Source organism: Rhinopithecus bieti, unplaced genomic scaffold (assembly GCF_001698545.2).
Source record: "Rhinopithecus bieti isolate Rb0 unplaced genomic scaffold, ASM169854v2 scaffold_25806, whole genome shotgun sequence".
In the NCBI taxonomy this organism is placed as follows: domain Eukaryota; kingdom Metazoa; phylum Chordata; class Mammalia; order Primates; family Cercopithecidae; genus Rhinopithecus; species Rhinopithecus bieti.
Window position 1 is genome coordinate 642,289 of NW_016811742.1, and position 13,876 is coordinate 656,164.

At 41.2% G+C, this 13,876-nt stretch overlaps 1 protein-coding gene and 1 long non-coding RNA gene across 3 annotated transcripts in view; both read right to left on the bottom strand.

Moving 5' to 3' along the window:
* Nucleotides 1–13,876, bottom strand: part of NHS (NHS actin remodeling regulator) — a 361,317-nt gene that overhangs the window by 140,134 nt on the left and 207,307 nt on the right. The gene's annotated exons all lie outside the window — the stretch shown is intronic.
* LOC108544002 (uncharacterized) overlaps nt 6,807–13,876 on the bottom strand; it is a 57,857-nt gene continuing 50,787 nt past the window's right edge. The window contains exon 2 of the long non-coding RNA XR_001889720.1: nt 6,807–8,038. This is a non-coding gene — a long non-coding RNA (uncharacterized LOC108544002). The remainder of the gene's footprint in view (nt 8,039–13,876) is intronic.

A 13,876-nucleotide genomic window follows, 5' to 3' on the forward strand; every position in this document is an offset into this window, starting at 1 on the left:
AAAAAAAAAAAAAAAAAAAAAAGAAACTGAAAAAGCAAACTGTACTCTTAGCACACACAGACACACAGGCATCCTGCTTCAGGTCAGTTTCCTCCATCCAACCACCTACTCTCCCATCTATCTGTCCATCTATTCATCTATTCATCAGAAATCCCCTCAAAACCTTAGTATCCCTTGTGAGCCATGTATTGTGGATACAGAAGTAAATTAGACATAGACTCCATGTAAGAAGTTTACAGCTCATTGCTAACAATAGCTGCATACCTTTTCCTTTGGAAATCCAGGGGTACCTGGATGGAGGTGGAAACAGGAGATCAGGGGCTCAGTTCCACACTGATAAGCAATTTATTCTTGAAGTCCTTCCTGTGTGAAGGATTCTTGCATTCTCCTATCAAAACAACTAGGTACCCCTTGGGATTTGATGGGAAATCATCCCCATTAAGTTGCCGCAACCTGAAAGAGACTCCCAAACTACCAAGTTCTAAGAAATTGGGACTTCTTGGCTGGTCTTCCCTATATGCCCGAAGAGCTCCTGTTTTCCTGAAGACCAAAGGAATGGTGACTCCGAAATACGTTCCTTCCCAGTGGGCTCACTGGGATCCACTGGGATTCTTAATCCACTTACCATATTAATAATAAAAGCAGGAATGACTATCAAGACCAAATCGAGTTCTAGGTGCTTGACATATATGTTAATTTCTCATGGTCCCAGCAACTCTGGGAGGTGAGTGTTGTATCCTTATCTTATAGCGGAGGGGACTGTTGAGGTCAGAGAGGTTAAGTGACTTAAGGTTTACAAATGGAGTAAGAGTCATGACTTGAACTCATATCCTACTTCAAAGCCTGTGCTCATTTTAAATTTTGTGCCATGATGTTTCAATAAGTATGCTCTTACATTACATGCTGCTGCTTTTCTTCACCACTTACTTGTTGAATGGCCTTGGCCAAGCTTGTTTCCTTCTTCTTTTAAATTTTTTTGGAAAAATGTTATGTTTTTATTATGGTGAATGATGAATTTTTAACATACCCCAAAGTAGACAGAACTTTACCATGACATTCCACATACCCATCACACACATGTTACAACCATCTAGGGCCCATCTGCCCTGTCTATACTCCCTCCACTTCTTCCCTCCCAGCTTGGCAGTGTCAAAAATCAAACCCCATTGGTCTGCCTCCAAAACCCTCCACCAAGCTGGTCCTTGCTTTGTCCTAGCACCGGGCTTTATTATAACATTCCTAAGGTCCACTTTAAATTATCATTTCCTGGCACATTTCTCTTTTTTAAAAAGTCATTGTCAAAATGAATAAATTTGATAGAACATTCAAATGGACTATAGAGAACATTTCAGGGCTTATCCTCAGATTTCCATTTGCCAGGCAAAGTTCTAAGGTGCCATTATTAAACTACACTGGTGATTGTTGAGACAATGTTAAAATGGGATAGAATTCAAAGCTCTTTTGCTCCAGCAAAAAGAAATATATAACCAAGTCGCTGGCTTGCCAACTGGGGAGTACAAGTTGTTCCTTTTCTTCCCCTTAATTACCTCTCAATGGAACATTCTAGAATACCCAGGGGGTAAGTTTCCACTAATCTTCAGGCCTCTTTAAAACCTAGGGCTGACACAAAAGCTAAATATAGAACTATATTCTATAAACAAAGTCCTGAGTCTAAGGATCCAAATGAGTCAGACATTGTTTTCAATCATGGCTTACAAAGAAAGTAGCCTGAATTGTGCTAATGGCTCCAACACCTCCGGATAGTATTATACTGAAGTACAAAAGACACAGAAGATCATCTCCAAAGAATGTATAATATGGTTGAGTGTATGGACTATGCCTAAATAAAATGACAGAGATAGACAGGTATATAGTGATTATTACAGTGACTGCACACTATTATACACACGTGTATTGCATACACATGTACACACACACACACAGAGACACACCAGTGGACCACTCCATCTCAGATGCACAGTCACAGTATGATGCAAACACACAGAAACACAAGACTATCCAGGGACCATGACAGTCAGAAGCTTTAGTTTTGGTTTCAAGTTGGCCACCTCAGATAAAGGCAGCCAGAGGGAAATGAGGGAGCCTGCTGGACAAAATTCTTAAGATCAGAAATATATTCCATTCCCTGTTCAGCCAGTAATGAGTCATTGCTTTCAGCAAGCTCCATCTCAGTCTTTTTGTTTGTAAGGCTCCTTCCATTCTACGATGTTATAAAGACCAACTTGAAAAACAACCAACAAGGTCAATTTCACACAGTATGGATTTATGGGGCAAGCAGTGTGATCTGGGGTCACACATTAGTTGGTGCACCTTGGGCAATTTATTACACAGTTTAAAACTAAGCAGTGTCAAGTGAGTTTGACCCGGGCACGAATGCAGAAAACATACTTATTCTATGTGAAATTTTAAGGGCAGGGTGGAGGATTCTGTCTTCATACCAAATACCATGGAAAGAATAGAGACAGATGTTTTCCTATCCATTATGAGGGCTTAAAATGTAATCTGCAAGTATGTATCGGCTTCTGATCTTGGCTAGCAGATCTTGGGTCTGGTTGTGGAAGTGCAAAACTTGCTGCGTTGACACCCTTTGGCCACCAGAGAGCTCCCTGCATCCAACCAGGGGTGCCTATTGGATCAGCAAGCACAAGTTTGCAAAATGCAGGGTGCCTCCCTGCAACCTAGAGCACAGATTCTATTGCTATCTCTTATACCAGCAAAATCCACTCATTTTCTCCATCAACAGTAATTCTGGCCTTGTCCTTTTGCCTTTTACAGTGTGGGACTTGATGTATTCAGGAGGCAGAGGATTAACATGGGTACCAGGTTCCACATAGGACAAATGATTTCCCAGCTGTGGGGTAAAAGTCCTGACCTTCAGATTTATGTGTTGCTTATGGCTACTAGAGCCAGTGACTACATGGAATACAGTACTCAAGAAAACTTGCTTTTATAGGTTTTATTTGGTGGGAATTTTCTTTTTTTACTCAAGTAGAAAAATACAAACTAGTATAAGGAAGAAAATGATGATAATCCATCATTCCACTATCCCAGAGAAAATGACTAAGATTTGGACATAGTTCCTTTCATTTTCTTGGTTTTTCTTTGTGTGTGCATGGGGAGGATGTGTGTGTATTCTTAGAGATAGTTGGAGCCCATTTGTATTCTGACATTTTTGGTAATTTTTCTAACCTGATATGATATTTTCTCTTAATTTTATAAGTGTTTTCCACATCATTAGATGCACAATGCAAGACAACTTGGAGAATTCAGAGGCACAGAAGAAAATAAAAAACCCTTGTTTTTTCAGTACCCAGAGATAATCATTTTCACATTTTGGCATACTGCCAGTCATTTTCCATTCATGGTATTTGTTTTACAAAACTGCAACTATACTATATATAATGTTTATAGACTGCCCTTTTTGAATAATTTTATATAACAACCATTTCCTCCATATCATTAAATATCTTCCCAAAACATGATTTTTAATATCTGGGTAATACTAAAAATCATGAATGGAGCTTAATTCATTTAATAAATTGTCTATTGTTGATCATTTATTAATGTGATGATTCCAATACTATTTATTCCAGATAGCACCAAGATGAACAACTTTATATTAATCGTATCCTATCATATCATCATTGATGATCCACCTAGCATAAGCTTTTAGATTTTGAATTACCAGGTCAAAGGGTTTGAACATTTTCAAAAGACAGATTCCAATTGCCACACAGTCCCCTAGAAATGTATCATTTCATATTCCCTTTAGGAATATATGAGAATCTCTGTCTCATCACACCCTCACCCATGCTGGGATCACCAATTTTAAAAATGTTTGTGCATTTGATACACACACACTTGCACACACACAAAGAGTTATTTCTCATTGAACATTTAAAACTTCATGTATTGCTCTCAAACAAGGACATGAATAGACAATTCTCAAAAGAAGATATACAAATGACAAACAAACATATGAAAAAAATGCTCAACATCACTGATGATCAGGGAAATGCAAATAAAAACCACAATGCAATACCACCTTACTCCTGCAAGAATGGCCATAATCAAAAAAATTTTTTTAAAAATAGATATTGGCATGGATGCGGTGAAAACAGAACACTTCTACACTGCTGGTGGGAATGTAAACTAATACAACCACTATGGAAAACAGTGTGGAGATTCCTTAAAGAACTAAAAGTAGATCTAGCATTTGATACAGCAATCCCACTACCGGGTATCTACCCAGAAGAAAGTAAGTCATTATACGAAAAAGATACTTGCTCATGCATGTTTATAGCAGCACAATTCACAATTGCAAAAACATGGAGCCACCCCAAATGCCCATCAATCAACGAGTGGATAAAGAAAATGATATATATATATATATATACACACACACACACACACACGCATACATATATACCATGGAATACTACTCAGCCATAAAAAGGAACAAAATGATGGCATTCTCAGCTATCTGGATGAGATTGGAGACTATTATTCTAAGTGATGTAACTCAGGAATGGAAAACCAAACATCGTATGTTCTTACTTATTAGTGGGAGCTGAGCTATGAGGATGCAAAGGCATAAGAATAACACAATGGACTTTGGGGACTCAGGAGTAAAGGGTGGGAAGGTGGGGAGGGATAAAGGACTACAAATTGGGTTCAGTATATACTACTCAGGTGATGGGAGTACCAAAATCTCACAAATCACCACTAAAGAACTTACGTAACCAAATACCACCTGTTCCCCAAAAACCTATGGAAATAAAAAATTAAAAAATAAAAATAAAACTTCATGTATTGGCCATTTGTGTTTCTTCTTTTGTGAATTATTGAGAACCTAGTAAGTATCTAACACTGTGCTATGTGTTGAAAAACAATTATCACTAAATATTCCAAGAAACCTGGAAGACAGGTACTATAATCTCAATTTTGCAGGTGAGGAAACTGAGACTTAAAGATGTTGTGTTTTCTCAAAGTCACACAGCAAGGGAATGACAAAGTTTGGCTTCAAATGCAGATCCGTGATTCCCAATCTCATGCTCTGCCTATGATACCACATTGCCTCCCTGAGAAATTTTGAAATGTATTTTATAGGGGAGATAAGATTAAACAACCCTGCTATATCTGTACAAGAAATGTTGAGACTGTTAATATCCATGTAACTTCTATTCTTAAGTTTTAAACAAAAAATGGATGAAAGAACAATGGAGACCGTTTTATGGCTGCAGAGTCCAACTGCCTCACTTTCACAGATAAAGATTCTGAAACCCTGACGAGTTAAATGACTTGCTAGATAGTGAGGTTTGACCAAAAAATGGGGAAACAGGGCAAAAAAAAAAAAATCCCCACAAACAGCACAATAATTTGATAAGCTCTTTCATGCCTCTATGCTTTGCACATTTCTCTCTGTCATCCACCTGATGACTCAGTTAAGCTGTCAGGTCCTCTATAAAACCTCCCATTATTTTTTAAGGCAGAATTAACTGTCTCTGTCTTCTGTATGCATCTGTACTACAGCACTTACTGTATCATGTAGCAGAGATGTCCAACTGGCCAACAAAATTTTTTAATCCCTTCTGTAGTTTTGAGCTGCTGATGGAAAGTAGCTGCAGAGCCAGACTGGATTTCCAGGCACCCTCTTCCCAACCCTGGCATCCAGGAGTGGCCATGTGACTTATTTTTGTGAATGCTGTGTGAGAACATAGATCTCCTACCACACTACACCCCTCCCCAGCCCCTGCCTTGCTTACTGCTTTTGAACTCTGTTATTTTGGAATATGATGCTTGGAACAAGGCAACAATGTTGCAATCATGAGACAAGTCTAAGAACACAAAGCCAGCATGCTGAGAATGACAAAGCCAAAGAATGGGAAGAGACAACCCTAGAACCATCTACATTCAGGCATTATATTTTGTAAGACAATCTTTACCATTGGAGCCACCATGACTATTACTTTTAACTTGCAGTTAAAAGCCATCCCACCGTAGTCTCTGATTACTCGCCTCTGTCTTTCACAAGATCATTAGCTTTCAGGACATCCTTCATATCTAATTCATCTTTGTATCCTTGTTCCCTAGGTCTATTATAGAGCCTTACAAGGCTTCAACAAACGTTTGCTGAATCAAATCCACCAATGATATTCAATTTTAGTAAAAGATTGTGCTATGAGCAAATATTTCTTGATTTTCACTGGTCAATTTCTCTAAGAACCTATTTGCTTAAAACCACTCTTCCAGCTGTGGCTCCAGGAAGCTCTCTGCCATTCACACAGCCCGGTACAGAATTTGCTAGGCAAGGATTCATTTACTGCTTGTTAATTAGTCAAGTGCTGAGTGCACCACAGGACTCATTTTTACATTATTCGCACAATTGCGTAATTAGCATTTTAAAAGGTTTTCTAGGAGGCTGGCCCAAGTAAGTTTATCTTGAAAAATGTCACAAAAGGAAAAGAATAATTAACAAATCAGTTCCCAAGCAGATTTAGTGGACAATTGGCTTCAGCCCGAAAAGCACTGCATGGAGGACTGGCTTCCAGCTTGTGGCCAAAGAACGTATCTTTGCAGGACTGAAACTGGGAGGGGTTCTCAACCCTGTTCCCAGAGCAGCAGACCTGGTGAGGAAGGGAAGGAACACTCTGTGCTTGGTGGTGTTACGTGGTTTTTAGACTACTCAGTTTGACAATTAACTGAGGGCGCCTGTTCAATTTATTCCAACTAACTGGACAGTTACCAGATGGTAGTTTGTTTTTAGAAGAAGCTTAAGAAGTGCATGAGAGAGATCTCATTTTTATTAAGTGAAAAAAAGTGTATTCTTTAATATAGATGGCAGTTGCCTCATAAATTGATTAATCAATGGATTAATATATGTCAATGTCTTTCTATCTTCTCCTAGAAACCCCAACTTACTAAATCAACATTGTCCCAGGTATTGGGAAATTCAGTTTTTAGGCCCCTTCTCTTCTCCTATAATTCATGAAAAACCTAGGTGACTATAGCAAGTCACTTTAGAAGTTAAGAGAAAATCGTGGTACCGTTTTCTGCTCTGTCAATCTCAAAGGGTTCAAAAACTAATAACAAGCGTGTGTAAAGCCTACAGTACAGCCAAGAAAGTTTTTCAGGGCTGCTCCGCCATTTTGGCCACAAAGCAGGAGCATCCATGCTTCCCATGGTGTTTCAGCCAGCAGTCCTTTGCTTATGGCATCTCTGCCCAAGCTTCCCAAGACCTGGTGGACTGACAGGGTTGATTAGAGGGCTGGGCTAAGGAAGTCATGGATTCTAGTCCTACCAGGGGTCAAGCAACATTAGCAGCATTCCCAGATCTTGGATAAATCCTGTGTTTGCTCACAGAAGGTGGTCAAGGAGCATGTGGTTAAAAAGGAGAATCAGATCTCTTTATTGAAAAAGCAAGTGACAAAGTGTCCTGTCATTCTGTCAATCTGATGTGGGTTCCCAGCTACATTTTCTCTCAGGCATCTTATTATTATTAAATTCTCTGGTGGTGACTATAATTGTATGGTTTCCTTCGTACGTGTTTGAGCAGCTTTTACATGTGTGCTTTGGGTTCTCTTTGGATCCAAGTACCTTGAGGGCAGTGGCTTGTTTTCTGGTACTCTTGTAGCCATTCTCAGTTGGCACATCCAGAGAAGAGAGTCTGCAGTACACAAAGGACAGACATGCCCACACTCACCCAACCCACAGCACCTCATTGTCACTGCTCTCAGACCACCAACATGGCTCTGTAGGACAGGAACTTCCAGGCCAATTAAATAAGATAAGAGGGGGCACAGAGAGGTTAAGTAACTTGTCCCAGGCCCCAGAGCTGGTTGGTGGCAGAACTAAGACAAGGAGATGGGTGCTCTGACTCTTCCACTGGACTTTTTGAATTAAATTGTGTGATAACAAATACACTCCTGGTTTTGAAAAGAGACCCCCAGAAAGCATCTCCAGTCTGGTCTCGCCTTTTGCCAGATGTGTTCGAGGTTCTTCTCATTTCTTCTGCTTTCTGTGTACAAACAACCACAGAGACACACTCTTATTATATTTTTTATAGTGAAATTGGCAAAAGAAACAGTTCTTTTTTTCACTTCATAAAAAAACCCTAAAACTTCAATCGATCTTCCATCAGCTCATCTAGAATGTGATTTTGGTTCTTTCTAAGTGAGTCTGAGTTATTATTACTATTATTATTGGTCATAAATCCCCCATGATCTCCCTGGGAAGTGGGGCCTCCTCTGGAATGATGGCATCTGTAGGAAGGCTGCAGGGGCTTCCAAGGGAAGGAATAGACTTACCTGGTGGACCCCTCCTCAGAGCAAAAGGCCCATTCCAGTTATTCTCCTCTCTTATTGAAGAGAGCAACCATGAAGAAAATCTAACCACATTGGATCCCATTGGATCTTTAGAAAACCAAACCAGAGGGCCCTGCTTCTTCAGTCACATTGTCCCATCCTGGGTGAAAATGCTGCTGGCAAAATACTGCTCATTAAGGTTTGCCACACTCCTAAAGGTCTGAATCTAAGAAACATGCACTCAGCACTGATATACAGAAAAAGTACATACTACTCACAACAATAGCTAATAGTAGTTTAGCCCAGAAAATGTCAGATATTGCACTAAATCCTCACAACAACCCTATGAAGTAAGTGCTAATATTGTCTCACTTTTACAGATGAAGAAACAGGCACAGAGAAGTTAGGTAACCAGTCCAAGGACACACAGGTAGAGCAATAATAAATAATGATTAACTCTAAGGAATGGTTTGGAGAGGTGGCTCATGCCTATAATCTCTGTACTTTGGGAGGCCCAGGCAGGAGGATCATTTGAGGCCAGGGGTTCAAGACCAGCCAGAGCAGCATAACTAGACCCTGTCTCTAGCCCCACAAAATAAAATAAATAAAATTGTATGCATTACTATTTATTACTTTTTTAACCACAAGCAACTGCATTACTTCTGCAATTAAAAGGAGGTAGCAAGCTATAAAGTCAGCCTAATTCAGACTACACAAAAATAAAAGCTAAGTTCCTATGTTGATGACAATATTTTAAAAGAAAGTATAGCTCTCGTCTTTAAGTGTTGAAGCCAGGCCAACCAAGTACCATCCAGTAAGGTTTTCTAGGGAGACTATTTGTTTGTGAAGAGGTATTGAAAATAGGGGACCTCAAGTGACTGGGAATGCTTAAAATGCTTCATCTTCTGAGGCATTTTAAATATTCTCCCAGCTTTCCCAGAGCTACTCATTTTCTAGTCCTTGGTGAATCAACATCCCAAATTCCACACTAGTTGCTCTGGTCTAACAAGGTTTGTTCATATCACAAGAACAGAGTAGCTGAATAAAATTCATGAATTACTGCCAAATCCAACATTTATATTTGGTGCTATCACCTTTTGCAAAAACAGAACTTTGTGTGGCAGCTGCCACGAGACACTGATGGTGAACAAACACCAATAGGAGGCCCATCAAGGCAGCAGGCAAGAGGAAAAGGAGAAACAAGACACCCAGCTTCTCTGCCCAGGAAGCAGGAGCAGCAGCCACCCGAGGAGCTGGGGTGTGTGACCCACGCTGCTCCCCCTCCCCAGGGAAGGAGTGGCCTCTCCTTTGTCCTCCCTCCTCAGAGCCTCTGAGGGGTGTGAAAGTCAAAACCCAGAGGAAGTTCAACAGTGTCAGGATGCAATTACTCAGGAAGGACAGACTTTCTTTGAGAGTCTCTAATTTTCAAATCAGAGAATCTAGAAAACTCGGCAGCTCAAACTCTCCTCACTGCCCATCATACCCCTATAAGGAAAGCTTCTTGTCTTCTTACAGAGACACAGGACTGCCTGTCTCAGCAAACAAATTATCCATTTCGATCAGGGCTTCCTCTATGCCAACTCCCAACCCTCTCAGAAAACAGAGCAGGAAAAAGAGAGAGACAGAGAGAGAGAAAGAAGAATCAGGGACATCTGCTGGTTGCCACATCCATTTGCATAATTGGATTAATAAGCTCCATTTTGGAAATGGCCTAAATATATTTTTACATGAACATTGTTCTAAAACCTCATTAAGATTCAATTTACAACCCACCAAATAGCAGAAAACTTTCACTGGAGCTATGATATTATACCCAGTCAAACCTAACAAAGGAAAGTATACAGGGAAATCCTACAATAATTTGTGGACCTCTCCGGCTTAAACATGAAGTGGGGCAGGGTGAGGCAAGGTGTGATGGCATGAAGACCGACTTTCCTTCGTTTCCTTCAGGAGTTGCATATCTGCTGGGGGAATTCCTCCTCGTAACAGCCAGTCCAAATCTAGGTCTTCAGAATTCACCTGTGTCATTCCTTTGGCAGAAATAATCAGTTTGGGTGGGCATTTCAAGGCTGAATCAGTTTTGCTCAAGATTAACTACTCCAGATCATTCCCTTGAACACAAGATACCTTGTTTAGGGAAGAAGGAGAGAGAATTGATTTGTGTAAACACCTGGAGGTCGGGAGGCTCGTTACATCATCCTCAGAGGCTCCATCAATACCAAATGAATGAATGAATTGTTATGGGATGGATTTGTGGCATCTTTCCCATAGCACTTACCGCCACCTGACATAGTTCATTATCTCCGTCTCTTTCCTAGGATATAAGCTCTCTGAGCTCAAGGACCTCATCTGACTTGCAACCCCCTGTATCTCCTGCACCTAGAATTATGTACGCAGTGGCTGAGAAATATTTGTTGATTAACTATGCAAGATCATTGGAAAGTGGCACTCCAAATGACATGTAGAAAGAGCCTGGTGGAACGTTCTACCCAAAGGTTATAAAACATCCAGATTCTTCCCAGAGCAGTTAAACTCCAACTCATGAGAGAAAGACCAAACCAATGACTCAATCAGTAGGTTGGCATATGGTCCCAGTGGGAGCCAAGGCAGGGCCTCAATGCCTATACCATCCTGACCCAGTTAGCTCAGACTCACAGCTGGCTATGGCCCCTCCTAACTTGGCATCCATTTTACATACCTGTGTGCATATGTGTATGGGTATGAATGTCTGCCTGTGAGCACACACTTATACAACCTGGGTTTTATTATCTTTATTTTAAAGAAGAGGAATCTGAGGCACATGAAGACTAAGTGACTTGACCTAGGTCATACAGCAGGAAGGTTGCAGAGGCAGGATTCTCCCCTGAGCAGTTAGCCCCTTTGCACCCACCTAAAATGTGGGGAACACACCATGCATCTAAAAGGCTTCTCTGTGCAGAGTCAGGTTGTACACTAGCAGGCCCAGGGAGTGCGCTGTCCTCCATGTCTGAAGAGCTCTAGCATATCCAAGAAAAGGCCAAGGACTCTCTCTTCTCAAAGCTACCAGAGGAGCAGTTGCTATCGTTCCCTCATCCACCTCCTAACTGGACAACTCCTCTCACTTCTAGGTATGGATGGAGTTGAAGGAAACCCTGCTATACAACCTTGCTTTTACCCCCTACGATGTTTCAGCCTTTCTTGGAAAATAAATATATCAATTCTTACTTACCCCTCTTCAGTAATAGGAAACAAGGAAAGCTACAGAATTTGGTACAATCTCCTTTTGGCCAGCATTTCAACTTCCCCTTATACCAAGTCTTCCTCCCAGAAACACTCCCAGGCAACAGAACAAATGGTTAACTGAAGTTTTATTTCTTCGCCCCATTTCTCCAATGCTGGGTTTTAAAAGTAGGGAAATAGCTAAAAAGCAGGTAATGGAAGAGAAAAGAGAAGGTAAGTGAGGAAACTGAATAAATTTGAGGCCTCCATATCAGCTCCCGAAAACCCAACTAAATTATTTGATTTTAATTCAATGGCCGGACGGGACCAGCTCAGCAGCCCCATCAAGAAAGGGAGTGTGGAAGGAGGGCCCTTTCAGGAGAGCCAATGGCACAACTTCCTCACTCTGCAATTCTGGAATCTTTTTTGTTTCTTTTTTGGAAGAGAGATTAACATCACTAAATAATAGAAGACCTACATTCTTGAAAATTTAATGACTGTCCTACATCAAGCAGCTGTCAAATTTCCTTGCTTGTTTTCTTGACAAAGTGTTCCATTCCAGAGGTTCACAGAAGATCTTGCCTGCATCAGTTTCAAGTCACCACGAAGGGGAAGGTGAAAGGCAACCCTAGAAAGCAGGAAATCCCAATTTCCTAATTAACCTGTTAATTCCAAAGGCCAGCCTGCCTTTCCCCCAAGCGATTCCACAGAAAGCACAGAGTGGAGAATAAACCAGCTACAGCGGCCTTGTTTTACTCTGTTGGAATTATTAGCCAGCTACAGATGGCCTCATTTTACTCTGTTGGAATTATTAGCCAATTCCAACACACTTCTCCTGTGTGTCTTTGACTTCTCTCCCTTCCTTCAGTTCACTTCATGGCTGGTGGTCCCAATGCCCAAAACAACCTCTGCAGTGGCCCCCATGTCTTCTCAGCTGGATTCTTTGGCTTGACTCCCCCACCTCCAGTCTCTTCCCATTTCTGGGGGACCCTCTACCATCACCTCTTGGGTTCAAGCCTCCATTCTTTCCTCAATATCAGTTCTCCACCTTCTTTCCCAGTCATAGACTTGGCCCAGTTCTCTCTCTACACTTTCACTCCTCTCCAGGAACAATATCAGGAATAGATGTTGCCAGAAATAACCTGAGCCCTGTCCTCTCACATTCTGATGTCACCCTATGCAGAGGGACATTGGAATTGCCCCTTGCTTCCTGTCTCCCTGGTAACCTCATCCAGAGTCACAGCCTTGAGATCAACTCTTTGTTCCAGTATCATGTCTGCATGGTCCCAGGAGGCAAGAGAACGTGAAACTCAGATTTCCCCACTGTGCTTGAGAGCCACCCCATGCCCTTGAAACTAATGATTAAGCTTCACTTTTAATTACAGGGGAATTTGAATGAGGCACGCTCTCCAATTTCCTCACTGCCCTCCCCGCCCCAGTGGTCCTGGCTACAGCAAGGTTGCCCATTAAAGTTCAACCGGACTTCAAACAGAGAGAGTTCCTGACATGCATACTTCATTCATTGAACATTTACTTCTTGATGTATATTGCTAGCCAAGCTCTAGCTATGAGTAAAGAAGTCAATGTGAGCAAAGAATTCCATCTGGAGAGAAGACAGACATTTGTTTCCTGTCCTTAGTGACTATTAATAGCATTCGCTTCTCCTTGGAGACTGACTTGGGAAATGAGAAGGGGGAGGGGCTATCTGGCAGGAGCAACACATCGCAGCATCAAGCTCCACACTCTGTACTCTGCAGGAGACAGAAAAGCTACCGCTAACCCAAGTTAACACTGCAACCAGTTCCCCACGCCTCCCACTGCTGAGCTCCTGTGCTCAGTATTCGGCTAGATTGCTTTAGTTCATAGCATTTATCAATTTCTAACATACTATCTACTTTATCTATTCATTACATTTATTGTTTCTTGTCTGCCCCCTCCCACTAGAGGAAGGGAGAAGGGACTTCCTCTGCTTTGTTCACTGATATCATCCCAGTACCCAGGATAGTGTGTGGTACGTAGTAGGTGCTCAATTAATACTTGTTGAATAGGTTAATGAAAATTAGCAGCTGAAGAAACCTTAGCTTTAAGTACCTGAAGAGAATTGTACATCCCAAACTAGTGTACGGCATTAAAGAATGCTCAAAGGAAGGGTTATATTACAGCTCTACAGTCCGTCTTTTCCCTTCTTTTTTTTTCTTTTTTTTTTTTTTTTTTTCTGGCATTTGGAGAGAGTGGGGAAAGGGGCAGGATAATGACTATCGTTGCTGAAATATTTTTAGGTCTTTGTCTTATTTTGAGTCCCCCAAAAGAGCAGACCTTGAAAGGATGATTCAGATGCACGATATGGGTAATTA